Source organism: Anser cygnoides, chromosome 26 (genome assembly GCF_040182565.1).
Source record: "Anser cygnoides isolate HZ-2024a breed goose chromosome 26, Taihu_goose_T2T_genome, whole genome shotgun sequence".
Lineage (NCBI taxonomy): Eukaryota > Metazoa > Chordata > Aves > Anseriformes > Anatidae > Anser > Anser cygnoides.
This window is the reverse complement of record NC_089898.1, coordinates 1,576,920-1,600,784: the sequence shown is the minus strand read 5'-3', so window position 1 is coordinate 1,600,784 and position 23,865 is coordinate 1,576,920. Positions and strand designations below refer to the sequence as shown.

Sequence of the window (23,865 nt, the reverse complement as noted above, 5' to 3'; positions counted from 1 at the left end):
GGCTGGGAGAAGGCTCAGAGAAGCATCAGCGTATTCCGGTTACTTTGGGAGACAGAAGCTGGGTGAAGGAGCCCAGAACTTCTGTGCGGCCCGAGTCCTGCCCCTCCTGCCTTGTTTACATGTGCCTTCCATACCTGGCTGTGTGCGCTGGCTGCTGAATTTTCTAACAGAGATTTCACCCAAGGCACTTCCCCTAAATCAACAGGCCAGACTGCAGCGGAATTGTAAAGGCAGCATCAGTGAAACCATACTGCTCCGAGTGGGATTTGCATAAACTGTGCACTAAAAAAACCCTAATATTTAAAGTGCTGCAACAAAGTAGAAAGAAAATACTTTCAAGCTGTATGACAACCTTATGAATATGCAGATCAGGAGCCGGAGACAATCTACTGGTTTACGGTAAATATTGAGGCATAACTGTGGAGCATTAAGTGGCAGATTTAGGTCCATATTCCTTCCTTTTTATTTATTTATTTATTTTGGAACAGCACTTAGAGACCAATTTTATTGTAATGCACCGAATCTGTTGAGTATTCCAGTCAGCTGATAGCATTTTTAAATCATACTTATTTTGGCATTTCTTATTGAAAGCAATAGAAGAACAACCAGTGGTGATAAATTTGTTTGCGGAAAGCAGCCTTGCTTGTCATTGGTGTACACTGCTGTAACTAGGGCAAAATTACACTATAAATTTACAAATTTATTGCCCTTTTTTCCCCCCCCCCCCCACTGGCGTTGACCAGTTATTCATACCCTACGTGCAGAGGTGTCCCGTGTTCTGTCAGGGACCGACTGCTGCGAACTCTGTCGCTGAGCATCAGGAAGGGGACGGGGGGGACCCCTCCGGGGAAGCGATGCCTGCAGCGGGCTCTGCAGAGCCCCGGCTCTCGTCCCCGTGCCTGGCCAGACCCGAGCGTGAGCGCTGCCAGCACAGCTGGGCAGGCAGCACTGCCACGAAGGGTGTCGCTGTGCTGGACGTCATCGTGGTTCCGCTTCTGTAAAACCTTTGAGGCTGACACGTGGCCCAGACGAACCAAGGAGATCCTCACCCAGTCCTGAAACAGAGCCCTGCTCAACAGGTGAAGGTCAAGAAATCCCCAAATCACCCTCTTGCTGTTGCGGTATCCCATTTAAACTTCTGATTTGGGCTATCTGACTGCTTTCTAATGATACATTTATCAAGAAGATGAATGTTGTTGTATGGTTTTTTCGCTTACCTGCTATGTGTCAGTCATTTCCCTGGAGCACAGCTACACGAATGGAAAGTTCCACCCCCGAGTTTGGCACACGAAGCGCACGCGTTACCAGCAAATTTGATTTGCCCCAGTACTCTAAGATTACAAGCATTATCTTTCTTTCTATAAATTTTAAGCATGTGTAACGCCACTGAATTAATTAGGTTACTTTCATTCCACTGAAGCTAGTCTTTTTAATGCATGTCTGGAGTATGCAGTTTAGTTGCTGTTACACCTTTATATTTTCCTTCGAAGTGAGAGAATGAAAGCAAAAAATGGTATGTGCTTTAAGTTGTAATCTCCGGGAATTTGTTGCGTATGAGGCAATAAATGACTGCTGCGATTGACTAAATGCCACAGCACTGCAGTTTATTTTAATTATGCTACAAAGGAATGAATATTATTGTTGTTATAGAACCACATCCCAGGGAAAGAAGAAAAGATAATTGTGTCCCTGTATCTCCTTGAGACAGTTCAGTAACATTATATTCCCTATCACTGAGATTTTCAGGGCAGCCAAATCCAGAAAGAAAACATGATGAGGAACCAACTCAGGGAGCCTGTGCACAAATAAAATAAATCTCATTACTTCCCTCCTCTGGAGCTGTGGCTGGTTCTGCTTTCATTCACCAGTGTCTGCAAGAGGGAATATTGGAAAACCTGGTAGGTTTGGGTTTGGTGGTTTGATTGTTTGGTTCTGGTTTTGCTTTTTCCCTGGTAGGCTTAGCCAGGAGGAGACTGTTTGGATGAGAGATCTGGCTGAGGATTTATAGCACGTTGTGAGGACGTCTTTTTTTTTTTTTCTTTTTTTTTTTTCTATAAGTCAGGCAGAAATCTTTGCTGTAGCATTCAGCTTCTATCGGTTTGCTAACCACAACAATGAAAGGTCTTGACTTATGTCCCCAAAGTACCATGTCTGTATCAAAGTATTTTAAAGCTTTTCTTATAAAAGATAGCCAAACATTTTCATTTTTTGTATGGTTTTCCCCCTTGGAGCTTGGAATGTTACGCTTGGGTCAGGTTTTCAGGATTCTCTCTGCCAGCACAGGGACATGAAACGCTGTTTCCCTTCAGAATGAAAATGGAACATTTCTAGCAAAACTCACTTAGAAGGCTATTAATGGAAATCATTGAGAGAAATAGGAAAAGCCTGAGGTAAAAAAGCAAAATAGTACTTTAGCCATTAAAACAGCAGTTAAAGTTGATGGAAAGAAACTATTAAAGTATCCACAAGCTGAAATGATGAAAGAAAGAAGGAAGGAAGGAAGCATGGAGCCAGCTGCATCAGCTCTTTGTGTATTCTGTTAAGGGTGTAACAGAATAGTTCGGGTGACAGCTGGAAGTAACTCTGAATCTGCGGGGATTTTACGGTCCTAAGTTGTGTAGGTATTTAAAAAGTTTTATCTGTTAGCCACAGAACATACCTGGTTTCAGTTAATGTTGGGAAAGAAAAGAATACAGGAAGCTGGGGGAAAGGAAAGCTCTTCAAATTTATCAATTAAAATCTCCGGCTTCCGAGTGCCCGTTGTTGAGCCGCGTAGTTCTCAGTTTGTCCCTGCTGTGTGTCCTTGATCTCCTTTGATTTCCCCTGGCTTACTGGATGCACAGGTATTGCTCAGGTTACCTAAGCCTAGCGCACTCTGAGCTGTTTACTGCATCTTTCACAACATTTTCCTATATAAATGATCTCACCCAGAAATAAAGTATGTTACATCAAATCCCTCTGCGGGCTTATACGGAAATCCTCTGGTTGAAAGGGAAACGCGTACCGTACCCAGACTCGCCTGCCAGTCGCTGAAAAAGATGCGAGACAGCACCAGTAAGTCAGTGAGATTTCCAGCCCGAGGAACAAAGAAGCTTGTTAGAATGAAAGAGCCAGCTGCAGGATTTTGTGTCCCTTGCTTCAGCTCAGGTGTGTTTCATTTGGAAATGACGTGGTGTGGTTGGACTAATACTGTCAAATAGCGAATCTGCGTCTCATTCATGCCTCCAGTGCACACACAAATAAAGGCATGGAAAAACAAATACACTACTTCCCAGAAGAGAAAGACAGAGGTGGTTTCCTCTGAATATTTTCATTCGGATTAATATAGCAACCTGCAGGATCCATAGAAATAACAGTTCCAACCAACAAGCTTACATTTAAAACCAAACCAACCGAACAAAAACAATGCACAACTTTCTCCAAACTCCCAGTTGAAATCTCACCTGATAATAATCTCTCTCTCAGCCTATAAGAAGCGGGTGGGATAGAAATTGATGAGATTCTAAAGTTTTAGTAAATTCCCAGATCGGCTGCCTCCAATCCTGAGGCCGTGCCTGCCCAGAGGGCGCAAATGGGCTTTGCACCAGGTCAGTGGAGACGAGTTCCTGTGCTGCCCCTCAGCTTACATTAAGCAAATATTTTCAAAGGACCTGAGCGAAAGGCTACTGAGTTAACAGGAATCTCTCCTCGTATTTCAGAGATTTTACATCAGCGTCCTCGTGCAGATGCCAAGCAGCCCTGCCATGACACGTCGTGCACTTCTAATGTGTCGCCAACATCTGGCTCATTTCGTGCCGCGGAATTTTGCCAGCGGAGCACAGGCAGTTCCTTAGACCCGTGGGGTGGAAAAAAAAATAAAATGAATCTTTGCCACATGGCCCAGAAGGCTTGGACACAATCACATTTTGCAGCAGTTTTTAAAAATTATATACAAATAACGAGATTTCGCACAGAACTATATTCAGCATACATGTGCCAAATGTCATCTGCAAAGATTATTGTCAACTGAAGAGGTACAAGTAAACCCAGGTACAAGTTTCTGTGGGCTGGAAACAATAGTGAAGGTCCACGTTTATTTTAGAGAAAAGCTTTTTAAGTTAAGTGGAAAAGCAAAGGAGCAATGAGAGTTGACAGGGGCACGTGATGTGCTGGGGTGCAGTTTGTGCATGCCAGTGGCCGGCAGTTCAGCCAGGAATGGGCTTGGAAGATCAGCAGGACGGGAATGAACCCCGATATGCCTTCCTCAGTGCTGTCTTTATGGAGATGTCGTGACATATTCCCTGCTTGCCTTTTTCCCTTTCTTCTTAAAGTCCAGGACGTGGCCTTTAGGAGACATTTGTATCCATCCTAAAGCCACCAGTGGTACAGAATAGACCCATAATGGGGATAACGTATGGAAAAGGAAGATCGGCATGGAAGACCCCTGGGGAATGGCAGTCAAAATCTCCACGTTGCATAGCATTTATATGACAGCCTATAAAATGGAAATTTACAGGATAGACTATTATAACAGAACTGGAGCCTTTACAAAGTATGTTAAAGTGCTGCTTATAACAGAATCCGAATCCACACGTCCCAGGGAAGATAGTTACTTAAGTAAATTATCCGAGCCTTTGAACTGAAGGTTGAGTCTGTGGGTGATTTACAGCTCTCCAACAATAGCCGGTGACTCCACTTTCATCTAAACCAGAGTAAAATAAATAAATAAATAAATAAATAAATAATCATCTTCCTGTCTTTTTCTAAGCGTTAATGCAGTCATCTCTTGCAAAAGAAAAAAGCTCTTCAGTCAGGTTAAAAAAAAAACAAAAGACTTCAGCTCATCTTTAGCGTCTATTTTTTGATATACGACAGTCCAAACAGACACATGCCATGTATACATAACTCAGACTCTCAAGAATTATTTTGAGTTGATTTCTAAAGCTTTTCTGGTACCTTTTCAATAAGTTTTAAATACTGGGTAAAATTATGATCCAGAAAACAGATTGTCAAGACTTGTACTGCGTGTAATAGCAAAAACATACAATGCTTGTGATATCCCAAACTTTGTTTATTCTGGGGGTGCAGATGTTGGAAAAGAATAGCATGCTTAATAGCTGAGGGAATATAATAAGAACAATAATTTCTCATTTCTGTTACATTCATCACCATGGTGTCCAGGCACACTTCTGTGGCATTTGAGAAGTAGATAATCCTCCTTTAGTTTCTCAAGTAGTTTTATTTTCCTTGAACTGATCTGAGTCAGGAACGGAGGGAGGGAAGTGGGACATCATACAGAAAGATTTAAAGAACAATGATTTCCTACCAATATTCTTGATTAGCTTTTAGGAAGGGCTTTGTACCAGATTACTGCTGGGAAAGTAAAACCAGTCAAGCCACCAAGAATATCAGACAAGGTGAATTATCAGAGATACTGCAAATTCTTCAACAGAAGAAATCAAAGAGGACAAAGATTTTTCAAATGAGCTGAAAAGAGGAGGAGGATGTCAAGAGACCTAATAAAGGAAGAGTCACATCAATAATATGAGAGAAAACTGGAAATTAGACTGCAATCAAATGAATGGATAGGAGTTGTTGGGCCATTAGCACATACTTATAATACATATCCTTTATTATCTGAGTTTGTGCCATAACATGGCCACATTTTCTTAGGAATACTTTCCTTTTTTCCCCCATAACACTTGTGTATGAAGAGAGCTCTCTTTAAAAGTCTGTGAAGCCACTATACTTTCAGATCACATCCCACATAAAAATTCCCGCTCTTATAATACCTTCAAAACACTTTCATTGCAATTTAGATTACCTGTATGTTAAGACTATTGCTTATAAACACAGCTCTCTGATTCTGATCTTTTGTTCCCCTCAATTACGTGCAGCATCTAGCCAGGGTCTTTTATCCTCTATTTATTCTGCCAGCTCTTCAGCTCAAGGATAATTTTTTCACCTCGTGTTTTTATACAGTGCCTAACAGCTATTCGTGTGAGGCCACAGTCATCGGGTGGGAATCTGCATGGGGTGGAGAGATGGCTGCACCGTGTGGAAATCCCAGCCCAGACAGGAGGGATGCAGAGGGCTGGGTAGCACGAACACTGGAAGGACAGGAGGTAATTTTTATCGTTGTTCGTACTACTGCCATCCTTTCTGGCTGCTGTTAGAGAGGTGGTGGTTAGGAAAGCGATCTGAAAGCCACAAAATGGACATAGGCTTCCTTAAGCCAAGTGAAACAATTCACTCCCCAGCTGATTTCCCTTGGTGTGGAAGACGAAGCGCTCCCACAATCATGTTATGCTGAAACCACGGCTCAAGGTGCACCGAAGCAGTCATTTTCTCTGCCTTGATCTGGAGCATTCAATTTGATCTCCATCTTGTTAAGAACAAAACCATAATTAAAGAAGAAGGGGAGGGGGCTCAGCGCACAAGGCCATATCCTGCATCCAGATGAGTAATTAGGGTGCCCTAAATACAGTGGTTTCCCTTTATCGCTGCAAGATGACTAACTTTCATCAGGCGTATCCAAACAGAGCACTACAGAGCTTTAGCATTAAAACTGTCACTACCAACTCAAGGTATTTCTAACAGTCACATCAAAGGCAAAAGCTCCCACAGCGAGATCAGGAGCTGCACAGTCCGCAGCCTGGCTTTGTTATTGCACTGTTGTACAAAAACCCTCTCATTAAAGTTGCATTACAAGAAAGCAACAATAAAAGATTTCATCATTCCTCTTCTAGTCTGACCCTCCCCCAACAGGGAAAAAAAAAAAAAAACACAACAAAAACAACTAGAATTAAGCACCGAGAGCAACAGATGTGCTCAGAAATGAGTGTGTATTCAGAGATAATGTGTGAACAGCAGGATACAGCAGAATTAAAGTCAAGGTGTGAAAAAGAAGGCTCGGGATAGGGGGACTCGCACTAGGTGTGGGTATATATCTGTATGTGTCTGTGCATGTAGTGGAATGGCTCCATCACTGTTGCCTGGGAGAAGCAATTCACTTGAGGTAGTCATTTTAGAAGTAAGATCCACCCTCATTTTGTCACTGCAGAAAATGCTAGAAATGCTGGAAATGCAGCCAAAGGCAAGGCAGCGTGCTGACAGCATGCTTTGTTGGTCTTCCTCACCGTTAATAACAGACGCAGAGAAATTATGCATTGCCTGATAGCCCTTGAATATCAGGACCTAAGTGAATACGCGGCCTTTGCAAACTGACCTAGAGGATCCAAATCTAGCCCTTGCTGTGCAGATATCTAAACCACAGAAGTTTTGTCCTCAGCTGAAAGTGAGAAAAAAACCACAAACATACATTTAGTTTAAATTATTTTCATAATGGTGAGCTGAAGGAGACTGCATTTTTGAACTTTAAAATGAGTCAACAGATTAAAAGATAAAACATTTCTATTTAAATCTTTACCTGAATTATCACCTTGAAATTTTTAGATTTATATATCTTGTTTTTGCCATCAAATGCATAATACTAGAATCAAAGGTAGTAAAACCATTGATCTACAGTAAGACAATATTAATATTACCATATAGCTTTTATAATTAATTTGCTGCCAGATGAAAGGGAAACACAAGGTCCTTTTAGTGCTGGTGATTAAAGCAAAAGTAAACCTTTGAAAGCCAGATTTGCATGTACAACATGTTGCGCTAGTTCCAGCAGATGACTTGGAAATTGTTAGTACATTTAGAGTCACATTGCAGAGCTTGGAAAAAAAGATTTAGTGAATTTTAGGGGGAAAATCTGATCTCTGCTAGAATATTGGGAAATCTAGTAGTGTAAAGCCTGCTAGACTCATATTCTATCTTAATTTGGTTGTACGTTTTCTTGCAGGTTAGGTTTTTAGCAAATGGTAGTACCCACACTAACAGATATGTATATATAAGACCTAGGAAAGAAGGGAGAAGCCGACTGCTCCTGTAAAGATTTTGTGTATTTTTAGCAGCCAATCTATCCTGGCTTGGTTTTGCAGCTTGTCTGTATATTCATTCGAATAACCGGATACCCAAGCTGCGACAAGCTTGATAATTTGAGTTATCACAGTTTCCCCCATCACCTTCAGTCTGAGCACTGTCACGGGTGCTTAAACTTAGATCAGGGTATATAAGTTGGGCGCCTCTGTTTAACTATCACTTGTGAAGGTGATGAAGCCAAATGCTTTGCTTTATGCCATGTCAGAATGAGCTGTCATTCCTGTTTCCAAGTTATGCTTTTCTAGAAATAGCATAAAGTACTTGAAAACAATTCGATTTCAGGTTGAAAATTGGAAGGAAGATGCCTACCTCTGTTCTGTACTTTTCCTCTGTGTTCCTCACACATCCTTATGCCGCGTGATAAAAGAATAAGGATGTAAGCTCCAGTAACCTTTTCTCATAACAAGTCCTGTGAGGTGCCAACATGTGAATCTGGGATGTCTGTGCACTGTATCTTTTAAAATCAACTTAACGACTGTGTTTTCATGGACTTCAGGGACTACGGATCCAGGCAGTCGTTTCATTGCAGCTTTCTGTCTCCTAGCCTTGCAAAGCTCAGCACGGGAAAAAGAAACGATGCCCTTTATGTGCACTGCACACTGGTTGTGAACTGAAGAAACCTCCCACCATGGGAGCGAATGTGGTTTTCCTTCTGTTCCCCAAATACTTCATGCTGGATCAAATATAGTCAGTGATCCTGCAAATGGCATAAAGCTGTCCTAAAAAGTATATAGCTGGCATAAGCTCCATATCATGTACTCTGCTATTTTGAAAATCAGCCACAACTGATCCAAATAATAGCAGCATTGGGTTAATCTGACAGAGAATTCATTCAGCGTTAACGACCATGGAGCCATGGTCGGAATGATTTTGTGCGACTTTGTACAAACCATTTAGCTGCGCCATGAAATGATTATAAAGGCTTTCCTGATTCCCAGGTGCAGTTTGAGGCTTAATTAATTAATGCCTGCAAAGCACTTTAAGATTTTAGATGAAAGGTATCACAGAAGAGCAAACAGCATTATAAGTGAAATATTTTGAAGAAAAAACTTGGAGGAGTGATGGAAGTTTACTTGTAGCTTGAGTATTCAACTTACGCTGGGTGAGGACAGATGTATTGCCTACAGATGTTTGTGGTTATATTGATGTGATGGTGTGGTTTGCATGTTTAGAAGCTATCTTGTCTCTTTGCCCTTCTAGAAATAATTGAGAAGCGTAGTATGGACTCAAAACATAATTTGACATAATACTAAAATACACTCACAAAGGGATTTTCCTTCCAGTGCTGAATTTTCGCAGTGATTATAAATTAGTCAAGTTATTTACATCTTTCACTCTCACTTCACTTAATGATAGTCAAATAATAATAATAAAAAAATCCTGCAAACTATTTTTCCTAGTGTTGGATTTTCTTTGCATAAAGATGCCCTAAAGGCCAGCTCTTTATACTCAGTCTACAGCCCTTGATAAACAGAGAAAGGACAGAGGGGAAGAAAATATCTAATACTTCATCCTGGGCTTTGATTTCCAGAAGGCAAATCATGTATGTTGCCTTCATGTAGCCATGTCCCTTACACTGACAGTTCTTCTGGTGGTTTTGTAGTTGGTTCAGTAAGGTGATATCCTGGGGCTGGAGACGGGCAGCTTTACCACTTCGAATGTCCCCTATCAGGATTAAAAACCAAAATAGGGTAGCAATTTTCTTATCCTTCCAAGTTCTCAGGACCAAAGTAATTTCTGCTGAATTGCCATGTCCCTTTCATCCTTGCATAGTTTGTCTAATCTACATGTTTACAGGAAAGCAAAAGCACTTAGAAGTGAATGTACGAAACTGAGAAAAATAACAATACACTTTAAAATGGGTCTGTAAGTACTAATTATTAAGCTTTATTAATATTTAAACCCAGTGTGAATTTCTGAGCCACTGTGAAATACTGAGCTTCAAACTGACTTATTTTTCCATCATTGAAAATTCCAACACCATTTTCAAGTGACTTAGTAGAACCAATAGTAACAGCTGCTTCTTGTTAGAAAGCCTTTGATTGCCCCTGTGTCCAACTCTGGGTGTCATTTTACTCCCTTCCAGGTATCTGACAGTGTCTTGCCACACAATTGCTATTCATTCTGCAACGGGATAAAAAGTACCTTAAGTACCTTTGTTCCTCATGAGCAAAGAGTGTGTTACGATCTACTTGGATGAAAAACATTATAAAATGTAATGTTACGATCACTACATTCCATATAAATACACTTCTAAGCCTGGTTATAAATCTTCCATTCCTCTGGCTGTAGCTAACATTTAAGAGACATATTTGTAGTGTTTTCCATTCAGGTTTCCTTTAACAGCACCAAGGGGTTTCATAAGATTAAGTGGAAAATAATTATAACATCACCAATATTTTAAAACTCTTGTTACACTTTTTCTTTTCTTTGGGTAAGTGATTTACGGAACAATAATTAAATGTCAGGAAATGAATCACAGATGAGATACCGACATTTGATAGTGTTTTGTAAACAGACTAAATGAGTCCAGAGAGAGGTAGAAACTATTGATGTTTCCATAAAAAAATCTCCACAGAGCCTCTGAAAGGAGAATATGTTATTGAATGTAAATACAGGAACCTGATCAAGGAGGACTGTAATCTATTAGGGAGAGGAAGTGCTTTTGATTCCTGCTAATTTAAAAGTGAAGCTCAGGAGACCAATTCCCACCAGCTGTCATCACTTATAAAATAAGAGAGAGTTACCCCTTTTTTCTCCTTGTTTTTGCTCCCTACAGATTTTATGAATTGAGCAGTTAAGAGGTTTGAAGACTTCCACTCCTCCACAGCGATCTACGTGAAAACCAGCATGTCCCAGTCCAGCGTCAACGGGATGACAGGTGGGAGGGGAAGCTGCAAAGATTTAAGAATTGCTGATGATTTTTTAGAAGTATGTTACCCCTATGTGCATTATAAGAACTGAAATGCCAGTAGGTTCGGTAGATAGAACTAAATGGCTTCTTAGGGTCCCTGGTTCAGCTCCTGGTGTCCTGCCTGTAAAAGTTAAAATTGAACTGAAAAGAAAGGCAAATGGTAGAAAGACAATCGGAAGCACTAACATTTAACTGCAGTCATTTAGTTGCTGGCTAAGGTTAGAGTTAGGTAAAGGGTGAGTAATGATACCTTGATCACAATATAGGAGGAAAATTTGCTTTGCCATATGAAAAAAAAGACCAAAAAATCTCCATAAAGCTGTAATGCAGAGAAACACACGCATAAACATGGTAAAGTAATAACGAGAAGAAATAGGAGGAGGGAAGCAAGAAACATAGTAAAATTGCCATAAGTAGGTCAATGTTGAAAAACAGTTAAGTAAAATGACACGTTAAAATATATAATATAATCAAATTTTGAAAATACAGCATAAATGATGTAATGGAGAGAATACTGTTGAAGTAAATAGAACCATGAGGACAATAAATACAAAATAATAAAAATAGCAAAGGAAGTACAATGACAGATTTAATAAAATAATAAAAAGGGATAAATCTCATTGCCTGAATTATTGTTTTACTGTAAATTAGTTTAGCAAGTAGGTTTTGTCATGATGTATTTTCCCTATTCCTACATCTGTACTATAGACTCTGCAATGAAAGGCAATGTTTAATCAGTAAGCAAACAGGTGCTATTAAAAACATTCCCTGAGAAAAATAAAATAGGAAAACATGAGTTAAGTCACTGTTTTAGCAAATAGCTTCAAAGGCATTAAGGCAAAACTGTGAGGAGTGTTTATCGAGTGTATTGGCACAGTTCTAGAACGATGAGGCTTAATTAAATGTAAGAGCAAACTGCAGTGCCTTCCCTGCATCAAGCCTTGGAAGGTAAGAGGATCGTGCACCCCCAGAAACCTCTGGCATAGCCACGGAATTCTTCCGAATTCACAGGTCTAGGCACACAACCCAAACAAAGTATATAATTTAAGCACGGATGCTGAGTTATGTCGTTTATCCTATGCGCTTTAGCTAATGTGAAAAAGAGAAGACACTTTTCTTTCTACTACCAGTTGTCTTTCTGTCTGTTTACGTGTAAGCCATCAGGTAGGATGTTTACATGGTGCTGTTAAATAAGTAAATTAGTATTTTATGCTACTTCTGATCCAAGGAATGGTATTCTTTAGTTTATAAAATGCTTAAATTAATAAGGCTTACGCAGAGCTGTGATGAAAGTGACTTGGTCACACGTGTTAAGTGCACTGAAATGGGGAGCAACGTTCTCTGCCTCCTGAATATTTCAAACACACCGATGAATTGTGGCAGGTGCCTACATCCGTGCACTTTTTCAATCACAAACCAAGTTGAACGTGGCACTATGTACCAGGAGATATATAAAATCAAGTATATTGCTGATAGGGATTTCTTTGTTTTCACACCACTATTTCTCCAGGATGAAATATGCAGCTGTGATAAAAAAAAAAAAAAAAAAAAAAAAAAAACATAACAAAAGCTCCTTATGTGAGAGATTAAAAGTTAAAGTTGCTTTGTTTCTAATTTCCTTCTTTTCTATTTCAATACATCAAGTAAATGCAGCTGATTTTCATTCTGTCTAAACTCCAGCCTTAGTTTTTTTTTGCATTAAACAGTAGAAATGTGGGTTTATGTCAAACAGTCCTTTAGTCAAGCACGAGGAACTAGGTCAGAGAGTTCCTAAAGAGGAATTTTACTCATGTAGAACATAAACATGCTTGCAGTTTCTTCTCCGTACCTTCCCGATTGACTCTAACTACAGAAAAGTTCATTTACTGTGATCAATATCACTTTACCTCGTGCCTCAATGAAAAAATACCTTCTGTAGTCAATAGCAATTAAAGAGACAGACAGGGACAGAAATACTGACGGAGGTGAAACCAAAGATTTATACCTGCTTACTATCTTTCCTGAATACGTAACGGAACAACTGCTAATTGTAAAATATCATGTTAGTAAATGTTCATTGAGAAACTGCCTGGAGAGAGGATAACGCTTTCAGTGGTGCTGGAGACAAGATCTGGTTTGGGGCTGTAGTTCGCTCGCTTGCACAGGGTGAGTGCAGAGGAACCTCAGGAGCATCGGTGGCACCGTGCTAGGTCCGCCCAGATGGAGATGGCAACAGGCTCTGTGCGTAGGGCCACGTTTCAGGCGTTGTGGAACTCTCTTACTTCTGATCCTGTAAAACTAATAATCTGGGGGATCAACTGTCTTTTTTTTAACAGTGAGGATAATGAGTGACTTGAATAATTTATGTAGAGCTGGTGTGGTTAATTGGCACCTGTGTTCTTTAAATAGAAACGCTGTGTGTCTCTCAGGCATTTTCATCTGGTTTACAGGGAAATCGTCTCGCAGCCTTCTCTGGCCTGTTCTGTAGAGGTCAGGCTGTCTGGATCATAATGGCTGTTATGGCCTTTCTAAATCTATGAACTGTGTCTTCTCTCCAGTCTCCCCAGATACAAGAGGAAGGCTTTGTAACCTCTTTAGTTTACACACTCTGAGACCGCTCCATGCGTGAACCAAAGCATAGGAAATAAAGATGATCAGGCAATTTACTTCTAAAGCACACCCCTCATCTGAACTAAGATGCTAACTGAAAAGCCAGTACCATTCCAGACCCGTGAAGGGAGAACTAAAAAAGTAAAATCAAGAGCAATGAATATACTGTGTGATTTGGGTCATAAAGTACACACTGAGGAAATTCACCTTCCTGCAAAGGTCCTGTAAGAAATCCCATGGCAGCTGTACGTTGAAGGGCTCAAGGCGGTGTGTGCTGGCTAAAATACTGCAATTCCGAGTCAGTTTTAAACCCTTATGGTTAGGTTTTCAAGATTCTTCAGGAAATTATGTTACTGTAATGAGTTAATTTAACCTGTAACACACTCCTTTCATAAAGCAGTTCCTTGCCATTATTAGAGCATTCATTTGTATTACAGTAGCGTGTGGCATTTATCATAGCAAAGCATTTCCTTGGGCTTCCATCAAACAACTAGAAAAATATCCTAACAACATATTAACATTGCCTCTCGTTCTATTTATGTTTTCTGAGCTGCTATGCAATATAACAAAGGCTGGCAAGACCTGTAACTACAGTAAAGAAAGTGGTAAAAAAAACAGCTTGCAATTACTTTGTGGACTGTCAGTTACTTCATGTTAACGTGGACCTGCTATTAACTGGCTACGTAAACCAGTTGATTTATCACAACTGCAATCTGGTTTCAGTCTACTTGATTTAAAAAAAAAAAAGAAAAAAGTGAGGATCTGCTTGTTTAATGGTGCAGAAACCCTTCCCCCTAACTTGATATTAGACAATAAATTCGACATGAAAATTTTATTTAAGTGCTTTAAAAAGCAGAACTTGGTGTCATATATTTATTATCCTCTCTCTAGCTGCTTTTATTAGAATTACCAGTTTGTGATCTAGTGACTCTAATGACAGGATCATCAGGACATTCTCCTCACCACCCTTTTTGTATTAGAGCTGAAGTAAAAGGATAATAATGCAAGATTCAGTCAAGCGTTTTCTGCATTTCAAACTGTCATTTAAAATGTACAAACATTCCTGAGAAAGGGAGATTCTTTTCTTCTTCCATCCTTTTATTCCTTTGTGGTAACCTTCCCTAACAGTACCTTTGACAGCTAAACACGGTTTCTGACTTCTAATCAAAACTGCATGACTTCAGTCAGTTCTTCCTCCATCTCCCCATCCTTTGCCAATGCCTACCCTGTGAAAGTCATATTTAATGCCCCCACTGAAAGACTAGTTATCACATAATTATTTCTGCAGTCTCTCTGTTAAACCTTTGTTACTCCAGCAACGTATTTAAATGAGGTGGGGGAAGACTGTAATTGAAATGTATAGGAAATCTATAACTTGCAAATGGAAACACAAAAGGAAAGGAGTGTAAGTGGTGCAGAATGGAAGCACCACCTTGTGAGCTTCTGATGACCTTTTAGAGGAAACAGAAATGATAATTATGTGCTGTATGGCTGCAAAGCTTCTCAACAGAAATGTGTGAGTGTGGATCTCAGAAAGAACACTTTTTAAAAAATTCTGCAGGCTACATCTAAATATCATGATTGTCCATTTGGGGAAAAAAAAACAAAAAAACACAACAAAACAAAACAAAAAAAAACCACAGCCATCAGAATTCCTGTGTGATGGTTTTTCCCAGTATAAATCCACTGGTTTTCTGCCTTAAAGATGTATTTCAATATCCATCAGTTCTCTGAAGTCAAGAATGGAGGAGTTTAGAAGCTGGATTTTTGATTCACTCCCATCCATAGCAACTAACAAGCTTGACAATATGCAGCAATTTCTTCTTAAAACTTCACATTTAATATTCTTCACTAAAAGCCCTCTTCTGTTTGTCTAGTGCAAGCCGAGACAGGTAAAGCAAATTAATTAAATCTTCTTTCATTGACAGTATGATGAAATCTTACTGCTATTGTCTGAAAGCTGATGCATCCTCTTATCCCTTTGTTCAGAATCTGATGCAGTGAAACATCCTGTTTATTTGATGGCAGGAATGAGGAAGGTGCTCTCTGCAAAGGAGAACAGTGGGTACTTTGTCGGCTACCACCACTCAAGTGAAATCCAGGTCATGTCGATTTCAGACCTTTTTATTAGTCACTGCATTCTGTATTTCATGCATGCATTATTTCCATTGTGTCTTTTTCACTTACTGTGGTATGTATGAAGCAGCAGACAGAGATTTGTGTGTATAGAACAATGCAAAAGCATTATGGTGAAATAACAGTGAAATAGTACTAACATAATATTACTTCAATAAATTGTGAGAAGTAAGTAATGCCAGTAAAAGAGCCTTTGTATCAGTATAACATCAATGCTAGGGAGTGTATTAATCTCACAGTAACTATTAAGAAATAGAGCAATGCAGAAACTATACAAAGGAACCGTTACTGAAAGAATGAGACACCAGCTGTTGTGAAACCTGTGGAAAGTATTTTGAACCAAGTAACTATTAAAGACCCCTTCCACACAACCTTCCCTACTGAACATGTGCAAATAAAGCAGAGGTCCAGCACTTTCCCCAGCCTTACTTTTCACACTACACGCAGGCTGCTTTAGAATAATACCTGTATATTTTACGCTCAGCTTCAGAATGCTGTTAGACAGATTTTTTCAAATGTTTTATTCATGTGTCACTTGACTGTTCATTTGCTAAGGGTTTACAAATGCTTCATCAATTATTAACATTCCTGATACCTACTTGTTATTTTGTTGTTGTTGCTTTTTTCTTTTTTTTAAAGGAGGTGTTGGGGGGAAGAGAACACTACAAAATTAAGAAAACAGAATAAAATAGGAATTAAATAATTTACATCTACTTACTGCATATATCCAACTTAATTTTTAAAGGAAAACAGTTATACTAGAGAAAATTGAATTAAGTGTTTCCAGTTGTTTCCAAGAAGCACGGAACACCTATGTTCTCTCCTGGTGCATGCAGTATGCTAAAGAGATCACTTAGTATGCTCTCAAGAAAGAGAATACGCAGAAGACTGTTTGAAAACAATCCAAGGAATGAAGATCACATCACCTTAGTAAAAAAGTGAAGAGAAGATGTGCTCTTGCATCTGAAGAGATATGTATCTTAGTGCCTAAAAAAGGACAAGGTATCTAATGTGATGTCTGTCTTTCAAACCCTCATGTCTCTGAGAAACTTCTGTTGCTTTTCCATTGGTACAGCTCTATGAATAAATATAGTGGCAAAATTGAGACTTAAGGACATTCTGATATATTTACCAAAGTCTTCCTTGTCTGCCTGCTTAACCTCTGCAAAGGAGTGGTACAACTTTTCCCTCTCCCATTACAGTGCTAGTTCCACCATGTTGGAGAAACACAAATCTTTTGGTTTTGTTTTCCAAAGTCAACAGAATAATGACACGTAGACTTTTCATTTTCATTAGCTATTTATAAATACATTTATAAACTATTTAATAACTGCTACTTCCAAAAGGAAAATAGGAGAGTTTCTTGCTTCCCCAAAAGAATAAACTGAAAACAAAATGTTGCGGAGCTGACTAAAAACTTGCACTTCTGGAATAGCAGCCTTTCCACAAATGCCTTCAAAGTTGGTCTGTTCTCTTGTCCCTTCGAAAAATTGTTTGGGAAATCTGCAGTTCTCAATGCTGAAAGCCCTGTTTTGCTGAGCAAATCGATACATGGGATTTCTTTCTACAAAGCCCTTTGAAGCTAGAGCAATTGTCTCGATGGGCTCTGACTCACTCCCAGGAAGAGCACGATCAATTATCTAATCGCATGAAAACAAAGTACAGGACCAAGCGCAGGCAGCATGCAGTGCCATCGCTGGTGCTGGGCAGCACAATAATGTCTCGCGCAAAGTACGGCGACAAAATACAGCAGTGATTATAAAAACGGCAGCCTGTTTTTAAAAGCTGGCAGTGGCCTTTCAAAGGGAGCAGAACGTTAAACATGCGGGTGGTTACGCAGACCGCGATATGCGTTGCACATGATGCTGTTGCTGTTAAGGACTGGAGATGGAGGCTGGAGGCTGCCCTGCCAGGCCTCACCTCCTGTGAGCAGAGTCCCCAGGATGCATTCAAGGCCAGGCTGGACGTGGCTCTGGGCAGCCTGCTCGAGTGGTTGGCAACCCTGCCAGAGCAGGGGGGTTGAAACTAGATGATCTTTAAGGTCCTTTTCAACCCAGGCCATTCTATGATGCTGTGATTCTGTGCCCCATAGGCCACAGATTCCACTGTTTTGTATTTTTTCCCCTCAGAGTTGGGTGCTCCAGGCTCCACCTGGGCTCTGCTGACTGGGAAGAGGAGGCCTCAGACAACAGCAGGCCTAAAGCTCACCAGCCAGGCCCCAGGAGCTCAACACGCCAACGGATTTCTCTTTGGGGGGTAAAAGAGCAGAGATGCGATGATTTGTTCAGTGCTGATAGCATTCTTGCTAACAGAATGTGATAGTTTTGGTTTGGATGTGACTCTCCAGGCTTCATTCATCCCTCAGGCTAAGGTATGGACTTCCCCTCAGGCTGCTCCCTCCTCTGCCGCTCCCTGGTCCCTTTAGTATTTTCTTACTCAAATCCACAGAGAGGTTGGAATCCGTCTTTACTCTGAGTCATATGCACATTCACTTTCCAATCTATTCTCTGTATGTTATCAAATAAAAGGTTAATTTCATAATCGTTTTGCAAGAGGCAAAAATGCCAACACCCACCTCTTTTTATTTTAGGCTGTTTTATAGTTAAATAGAGCTATGTTTGTTATTTCACGCCACAAAATGAAATAGACTGATGTGGGGTTTTTTTGTTGGGTTTGTAATCTCACAAATGTATGGCAAATACTCTCAACAAATAGCAAGGAGTACTTGTTAATGGAAGAGTTAATTACAGGACACACTCCGGCTGGCTCGCAGACTTTGGCTACCCTTTCCTAGAGGAGCCAGAGGAGCTGACCTGCCCGAGTGTGCTTTGGGTTGAGGAGTGAGGAGAGCATCTGGATGTGCCGCCAGCCCGAGCTGCAGGTTTGAATCCCTGCTGGTGAGCTCGGGATGTCTGGTGTGTTTATCTCAGCCACTCGGCGGTTTTACTACTCACTGGAAATGCAGCCAAAGGCAAGGCAGCGTGCTGATAGCATGCTTTGTTGGTCTTCCTCACCGTTAGTAATGGACTTAGAGAAATGAGTTGTTACGCTAATTATCAAGGTTAAAATGGGATGCTCTTGGAAGGCTGGGGTTCTGCCTTTCTGGCCAGGCCTGTGAATTTCCTTCCCTTCTTTCCTTGCCTAGGGATTTTGCTGCCCACTGACTTTGGCTTCCCTGAATCACCTTCCCACTTTCCCTGAGTACTTGGATCCAAGGAGCAGGCTGACCACGAGGAGCACTCATGCCAAGGCAGATGTGTGGTGCTGCTGATCGTGCCAGGAGTCTGGGGCTGTTTGTTAATCGACGGTATGTAAGGGCGTTGGGGAGCTCTGTGAGAAACAGGCCTTGATGCATTGCCCCATACCCCTTGAATTTTAAGACCTAAGTGAATGCGTGGCTTTTGCAAACTGACCCAGCTGATCCAAATCTAGCCCCTGTTGGGCAGATATGTAGACCACAGAAGCTATCAACTAAGCTAAGCTGACATTCATTAGTTTTCTTGTCAGCAGTTTCTGAAATGATGCCATCTCCAGGGTGGAACATAGCAGCTAATTAATAGTATTTAATTTACAGTGTCATTGTGATACCCCCACTAATACATAATTGCAACAACATTATTAACAAAAATATTAATCCTCTTTGTCACCCAGAATGTTTCTCAAATCATTCTGTAGCTGATCAGATTTGTCAGTCTGGCACAAAAGAAACCAACATTATTTTTGTTATTCTTAGATGCAGCTGAGCTTATTGTTTGTTTGTTTTTAAATGATTGCCTTCAACTTCTAAAATCCAGATTTTTCATTTTAACCTAAATTGTGTTTTATGATATAAATATATACTTTTCAACTAACTCTTATACTTACAGGCAACCAATTATTATACCAGGGGAGCCCGGAGTTAATATTTTTGGTTTCAAAGCTTCACTTTATTTGAGACTCTATAAATAAAATTCTCATGAAGTATTTATACACCCTAACCGAGCTCAGAGGAAGAAACAGAAGTAATGGGTAAGTAATGGAGATACTATTTGTGCTTTTACGTCTTAAGAACAGACTGTGTTTTTAAACCCGCTTGAATTTTTAAATGAAAAGTAAAGCTTAGTTTTCGCATTAAAATGAGACTCATTCAGTGTGGGGGAGATGCTGCATTTGTTAACTCTTTTTTCACAGTGATCTGGTTTTGTAGATTTGAAGTAATTTTTACTAGATTTATACCTGCAGCTAGCTCTATATAAGAGACAAGCTGCCTTATATCCCTCTCCTATATAGGTGCTTACTTCTTATAGATGTCTGTATTTGTATTCATAAACACATACCCATATAGCAGGTTAGTCACTTGCTAATTTCTCTAGCTATGTCACTAAATACATTGTGGACCTTACTAATTCCTCACCTCCTCATTGTGGTGATGTCACCTGGCCTCTGCTGTTTCAGTGATGTGTATTCAGCGTCTGAAACCTTTCTACAGGTGGTTTTGGATAGATTTTGTATAGTCCCAATAGCAATGAAAACTCTTTGCTGTTTTCTAATCTAATATGTACATGATTTACTGGCATGTATGTGGTATTTATCATGGTGGGAACAGATATGAAATGTTTCCATAGCTTTCATCACACTCATTTGGGTTGGAATTTGTCTTCCTCATTGTGCAGCGGCATTTGTTCCATTAGCTGCTATCCCAGTCTTGCACCAATAAGTTTTTTGTATCAGAAGATGCTGTCAACTGTGCTCTCTGTCTTTGGACTGAATTTGCAAATTGCCAAACACCTTCAGCTCTTATTTGCAGCAGTGAGAACTAAGTTCACAGCCCATTTCTGGTATAGGACTTGAAGTAAACCAAATTCATAAGTGTAACTAACTGCAACTCTAAAACAGGTAATTGCGTCTGCCTGAGATGATATAGTTCACATATATATTTATAACTCTGATCTTAAAAACTTTATTTAATTAGAATTTAGCCTTTTTTTTTTTCTGAGATTTTTTTTTCTGTATACTTCTGCTACTCCCACTGTTTCTAATTTTTATTTTAGGGTTTCTTTCTCCATACAGGGTTTGTTTTTGGTGACCCTTCAGTGCCTTCTAAAGACATTTCCTACATGCATTGAATATGATTTGATTTAGCCCTTCTTTTACCCGTTTTATAAATGTTTCTGAAACACACGGGTGTAACAATAAGCTATGATTCAGCACATTTCCATCACATAGAAATCAAATTTCAGTGGCTCTGATTACTCCTTATTGTACTGAGATCAATAGATGGGAGAACCCTTAACCTAGCAGCATGCCAGAGTGCCCGACATGTATTCATAAGAAGAGTCTATAAATTCAATAGAAATACTAGGTTGAAGGGGCATTCATGCTTTGAATAGCAAGGTTTGTGGGTTGATTTTTTTTTTTTAAGCTTTTCTACCTTGCTTTACACAAATTGGATTTCTAAAAAGGCTTTGAGTCCTTCAGAGTTTGTACTTTGTAGCTGGGTAAAAAAAGAGATATAGATTGTTATACAATATCTACCAAAATAACAGTTCTCTAGTGACTGAATGACACTTCATTTATATTCCCCAATTACAACATTAATTCTAAATTTCACTTGTTAAAACTGCTTTCCCATTCTGAGGTTCTATATTGCACAACATATGACATTACAATGTATTGTATTTCATTAAAAAATAATTTCTAAACTAGATTGATATATACTCAAGTCAGAAGGGGCCCCACATTCCTTTTTAAACTCAGTGATAGGAATCTGGAATAGTCTATTGTTTCCACTGGAACTAATGTAGATTTTAGCAGTACAAAGAAGAGCAGGACTTGACCCTCACTGCAACGATGGATGGGAAAAATGTTATGTCACTATTTGCAGTACTACGTACCACTCTAATAAATTAAATGTCGTGCCTTACATTTAAATTCATTTTTATATAGAATTTACCAGTCAGTAACTGAAGTAAAGGATGCAATTTTGTCATAAAACTTAAAAACTATATGATTTTTCCAAGTTAGCATTTCATTTAGGTTAAGCTATTGGATTTGTACAGAAAAATAAGATCCAAGCCAGTTTAGTTTCTTTGAAATATTTCTTATCTTTTCTGTGCTATTGTTATTTTTATGTTTCAAATGATGTTAATTAATATATTTCAGAAACTTGAAGGTGGCAATATCGGTGGTTTATGCAGAAATATGCATCCTATATCCTTGCTCCTAAGAGCCTGCGTTCCTACTGGATGAAATCTGTATTTGTTACGGGAGCAAACACCATTCTTTTGTACCAGTAAAGCTCATCTTTGCTTTACTTCCTCTCTGCAACAAAAATGTATGTCATTTATACAGCCTGAGAAATTAGTGTTCCACCTTCCTTTTCAGGAGAAATTCTGTCTACAAGACGTGTCTAAAAGAATCAGAATCATAGAATGGCTTGGGTTGGAGGGTTGTTTAAGATTTTGCTGCTGAAATCCTTTGACCCTTCTGCTTCTGTGAAGAAAAAAAATATCAAATCTGTTTTTATTTATTGAAAAATGGCCTCTTAAGAGCTGATGAAATTGTGTTACTGAGATGTATACTTTGATGAATTTGCACATATGTATGGGATTTGTGAGGAAGGAACAAGAATACTTTCTTTTGGCAGGTATTACGTCTTTCTCTTTCATGGAGTATAATGGTTTTTTTCAAAGACATGAAATCAAAAGCCTCCTGCCAAAGGCAGCTTTGTGTGGTAGCTGGTTTAATTTTTCTTGAAAATTTTGCCATGGGCTATTTTGAAAAGTACGTTGCTGTTGAGGGTGCAGAGCAACACATTTGTTTCACATGAATGGTGGCAAATTCCAAGACTGACTTATGCGCTTCCCTATGGTTTTCTAGCATTGGTTTCTGAGAGAGCTAGACATTGTTATGTGTACATTGAGACGACATTGCTGACTCCAGCTATTAAAGATTTATTTGGCTTGAGAACATGTTTTGGTTTTGCAGATGATTTCAAATGGCAAGGAGGCTGAATGCTGGCACAACAGATAGTACCGTGTGATCCTGATGAGCTACCTGATAGTGAAGACAAAGTAAAAACAACCTTGATTTCTGCATGCGTGTTATTGCAGGCCTTCTGAGCAAGCAGTGGCTGAACTAAAACTGCATTTCACAGGTAATTCTTATCAGTTTATTTACCGTAACTTAAGTCTTGTGATGTTCACATTTTTTGAAATGAAAGTCAACGTGAAGTTTGTCTGATCACCCTAAAGTCATTTTATATATTGAAATATCTAGTTCAGGATTCGTTCAACTCCACTCATGCATCAGTGCTTGAATATGTTAGCTTAACCAAGAAGATAAAGCACTTGTACTGTTTTTCAAGGCTGGAACTGGATGTTAGAGCTTCTGGGTACTTCATTCCTTGGGTGAGGGCAAAAAGACAGTGGTGGATCTGATCTTCACCGTAGATGATCCATCAGTGTACAGTTCTGTTGGATGTTATGCCCCTGGGCAGGTGCAAACACAGACCTCTGGCTACATGATTTTCTGCAAGAGTTTGCACTTCTGGTAATCAAAATCATTTCCTATTTATATAGGAAATATATAAAGTGCAGCACCCAGTTCACCATAATAAAGAGGTGAGTCTTCTCTGTCTGTTAGAAACTCACACCTTGAGAATAAGCAAACATTTTAGACCATGTCTGCAGCCCGGTAAGCAATTATTTAATCACAGCAGTATAGCTGAGCATTGCAGTCTTCTGTACTCCTAAAGTGTAATACTTAGTAAGGAGACAATAACTAGATAAACATATAAATGATACAGCATAATGCCTTTCTGTCCTGAATCATCACAAGGCTCAATATTCTATAGATCATGTAATGATTTCATTCAGGAGCATAATAAAAGTCAAATTGGTTTCTGAGAGACAGTTACATATGGTAATCTGTTTTACTGCCCTCTCCTACTGACCATATTTGCAATGTAATATTAGTTTTGCTAGTGGGATTCTGGTAGTGGGGCTCTTGTAGACATATATATGTATATATAGTTTATATTTACTGAACCATTATGAAAACTGAGTTGTAAAGTTCTAAGAGAAAAGGGTTTGTAAATATTTAAAGTACGGTGCACTGGTAATGGCTATAAATTCAGGTGTAGCATATATTTCTCTTTGTTAAAGAAGATTTCAATGGTTATATTTTCAAAATATGCTCAGAAGATTTTAACTTTATGGACCTCATTAAGTCAAGAATACCACATTCCTAATAGCAGAAAAGAGGTGGGTTTTATT

General features: G+C 39.4%; 1 protein-coding gene across 6 annotated transcripts in view; it reads left to right on the top strand.

Moving 5' to 3' along the window:
- Positions 1-1,756: 1,756 nt before the first annotated feature.
- UNC5D (unc-5 netrin receptor D) overlaps positions 1,757-23,865 on the top strand; it is a 220,653-nt gene continuing 198,544 nt past the window's right edge. For 2 of the 6 annotated variants that reach the window (XM_066983333.1, XM_066983336.1), the window contains exons 1-7: positions 1,757-1,898; positions 5,962-6,104; positions 10,751-10,852; positions 15,464-17,981; positions 18,756-18,917; positions 19,477-19,618; positions 22,577-22,745. The gene's annotated coding sequence lies outside the window, so the exon portion shown is untranslated. Of the gene's footprint in view, positions 1,899-5,961; positions 6,105-10,713; positions 10,853-15,463; positions 17,982-18,755; positions 18,918-19,476; positions 19,619-22,576; positions 22,746-23,865 lie in introns of those variants that run through there. The other 4 variants (XM_066983335.1, XM_066983334.1, XM_013194413.3 and 1 more) reach the window with 4 other exon arrangements.